The following is a 3,984-nucleotide window of genomic DNA, read 5'->3' as shown; positions in this document are numbered from 1 at the left end:
CAACGCTTGTCCCGCGTAGTTCCCCTTTTCCTCCCGCTCTCCTCCTCTCTCCTTCTTGGTCATGGACGAGACGAGCCCGCTGGTCTCTCCGCTTTGCGATTCCAACGATTTCAGCTACGGTCCCGCCGAGCCCGCCAGTCCCCGCGCCGGATTTGGAGGCACGCCGGGCTCCGTGGTGCGTCTGCCGGCCGGGAGTCCAGGACGCAGCTGCGAGCGGCAGCCGCTCCTGGACCGAGACCGAGGCGCGTCGCCCCGCGACCCGCACAGGAACGAGTTCCCGGAGGATCCGGAGTTCAGGGAGATCATCCGGAAGGCGGAGCGGGCCATGGAGGAGGGCATCTACCCCGAGCGCATCTACCAGGGCTCCAGCGGCAGCTACTTCGTCAAAGACTCAGCAGGGGTGAGAGGTCATCCCGTCTTGATCTGTGACCCCTTACATAAGCTCGTCTAATCAGTTTTCTGTGCATTCACAGCTTCACATAGAGCTGGACATGTTGTGTGTTGAGGAGTCAGAGTAACAGCTGTGTCATCAGGTCAGGCCTGGAGTCATGCAAACCAGAAATCTGTTTCTGTAGAGTTTAAGCTGGACAATTGTGTGTTTCTCCATCTACATGCACTTGTATGTGTTTTTATAATGTGAATGCGAAACTGAAAGTGTTTTGGAAACTTTTTGGTTAATTATTTAGCATTTTTATTGCACCCTTGTTCCAGACCCAGATGTGCAATCTTAAATTATTAAACTTGATGAATGTGTGATAAAACCAGGTAAATGTCACTTTTAGGGTCATTGGAAACATTGCTGTGTCATTGCACAGGACAGCAGCCTTATCAGGCCCGTAGTTCAAAATCTAAATAGCATTTTTAGACCTCACAATGCCTAGGTAGGCAGCTCACTAGCTGTTTGATCGATAAACAAAAAGCTTACCGGCACTTTCTCGTTGAAGCTCTCTTTAGTGAAACAACAGTGCATTATCAGTACATACTCAATTACCCAGCAGATATGCACTACGTCTTTTATATGAGACCTTAATACAGGTAACGGCTCTCATAAAAGTCAAAGTCTGGCTTGATTAGGAATGAGTTATTGTTTCTGGCAGCTTTACAATACAGTTCCATTTGTAAACATTAGTCAATTACATTAGTTAACATGAACTAACAATCAAAAGCACTTATTAGTCTCGGTAAATGGTAATTTCAACATTTACTAATACATTATTAAAATCAAAAGCTGTATCTGTTAATATTATTTAATGGATTTCAGATCAAATGAACTAGTAATGAACAGTTTTCTTATAATTTATTAAATTATAAAATACTGTAACGACTGTGTTGATCTTTGTTAATTTTTTATTTAATGTAGTAACTAATGGGATGTTATTGTTATGTAATCTTATGGTTAATGGGATCTTATTTTAATCACCGTTATGTTTAGTGTAGGCCTACTTGTTTACTGAGAAGACAACAGTATCAGTGAAGTTTGAGCTGAAGAGATGTGAGGTGTGAGAAAACAAAGGCAATCAAGGTAAATATTACATTATTACAGAGTGTTCAGAAATGTGATGCATGTACATCCACCAGTGTTATTTTAGTATTATTGTAGACAATAATAGTATTCAATAATGTTTTTAATTAGCTATAACATATGTTTACTATGTGCTTTTGTTGTTTTCATGAGTTTTTTTTATTATTTCTAATTAGATTTATTTTTTCTCACTTAGTTGTAGTGATTTTAGTACTTAAACAAATTTTATAAGGCAGCATTTACATTTTTAATCTAATATGGAATTTTATTTCCAAATCAGTTAAAGAAAAGGATTTTTAATAATTATAGGTTTAGTTTACAATAACAGCTCTGGAATGCACTATTGGACATTGTTTTTCATATAAATTACAGCGGAGATAAGTGTATTTTAAGAGTAAGTGTCTATAGTTGAAGAAACACCCTTGTCCGGCGTCTAATCTGAAAGGTTTGCGTTGGATTTGACATGGTACTTTGTGTGGTCGACCGCTGTGGGGTCGATGGCTGATAAACTGCGTATCTGAATCCTAGAATCCAGCTCAAAACCCATCTAGACAGCATTTTTAGTCACTCTTGGAAGGTTTGTTCACTAGATAGGCAGCTCCCTCAGTTTTAAGACAAATGCCATCATGATCGATTATTAAACAAAAGACTTACCGACACTTTCTCTTTATGAGAATACAGAACCGTTCAGGGTTATTTAGTAACAGTGGGCATTTCATCAATACGTACTCAGTTCCTCTTTTCTTTAAATGAAACCGTGGGATTACCATGATGGTTTGACATGGTTTAAGGCCTGTCACATGTGTTAAGCTGCCTAATTCTACAGTATGACTCCTAATGGCTGTGAAGTGTGTTCGACGAGTACATTTGACTTGCTTTCATTCAGCCACAGAAACACAAAACATTGTAGCTCTGGGGTTTAGACCTGGTTTGCACACTGACTCCCTTCAAAACGGTAGTTTCAGAAAGAAGGTTAAGGTTAAAATGAGTTATATTGATTATATTTATCATCAGAACGGAGTGAATATGTGAGAGGAACTTCATAATGACTGATAATAATTCTTATAGAAAATATGTACTTTAGCGAACAGACTCTTCCAGTTTTACTACATAAAGATGAAGAGGAACTGAGATTTACTACATGTTTTCTGTGATTTGACCGAGGAGTAACAACACCGGGAACTAACGTAGTTCCCTGTTTTGTTACTCCTCGGTCAAATCACATTATTCTGTACTAGTTCAAAGTTAGTGTTTGTTTAAAGTTTTGAGTGTTTAATTTAAAAATGACAAAGAAAATAGGTTGTGAGGTGACCAGAGGGGACCAAAAACATTATTCCTAACTGCAAACAAACCCATTTTTCATTCATAAAGTTATTCTAGTTTAGGACATGATTATTAGTCACGATGATTAGTGCAGTTAGTCAGATGATTATGCTACATACTCCAGCCTGCAGGGGGCAGAACTGAGTTGATGTGGTATCAGTTTGACGTTTTGATCTTCAGCGGTGCAGGGCTGGTGTTGTCCTCTCAGCAGTGAACACGCGGCAAGCTTCATCTGCTCACTAGTGAGGCAACTCACATGAGTCACAAGGCACATGACCACATGTATGGTCAGGTGGTACGGTGGGCAAATCAAATCACACATGAGTCACGGAGGCCAGATGAAGTTTTTGTTAAAGGACACTTTTAGTTGGGAAATCACTAAATCTGTCGAATAAGGTTAAATGTGTAACTATTGTACACTTCTGAGTCCGGTAAGATTTTAGAATGTTTTTGAAAGAAGTCTCTTATGCTCAGTAAAGCTGCATTTATTTGATTGAAAAAGTAAAAGCAGTAATATTGTGATATTATTACAATTTCAAATAACTCTTTTCTATGTGAATATATTGTAGAATGTAATTTATTCCTGTGATCAAAGCTGAATTTTCAGCATCATTACTCCAGTCTTCAGTGTCACATGATCCTTCAGAAATCAATCTAATATACTGATTTGCTGCTCAAGAAACATTTCTGATTATTATCAATGTCGAAAATAGTGTTTTACCTCAAAAGAAATACACACTTCACAATCAAAACTGACATTTCCCATATTGGATGATTTAAAATTTACTGCATTCTTGGATTGTTTTAATGAAATTGCATTACAGGTTTTAGTTCACCCAAAAATGAAAATTAGCCCATAAATGACTTACCCTCAAATCATCCTAGGTGTATATGACTTTCTTCTTTCAGACGAATCCAGTCGGAGTTATATTAAAAATTGTCTTTGATCTTTCAAGCTGTTTAATGCCACTCAGCGGGTGTTGCATGCATCAGTCCAAAAGCACTTTAATAAAAAGCGCCCATCCATTAAAAAAAAGTGTCTCACACGGCTCCGGGGGTGAACAAAGGCCTTCTGTAGCGAATCGATGCATTTTTGTAAGAAAAATATCCATATTCAAAACGTAATAATCACTTTAATT

The sequence above is a fragment of the Sinocyclocheilus rhinocerous genome, unplaced genomic scaffold (assembly GCF_001515625.1).
Source record: "Sinocyclocheilus rhinocerous isolate Xijiao unplaced genomic scaffold, SAMN03320098_v1.1 scaffold313, whole genome shotgun sequence".
Classification (NCBI taxonomy): domain Eukaryota; kingdom Metazoa; phylum Chordata; class Actinopteri; order Cypriniformes; family Cyprinidae; genus Sinocyclocheilus; species Sinocyclocheilus rhinocerous.
This window is presented reverse-complemented; position numbering follows the sequence as displayed.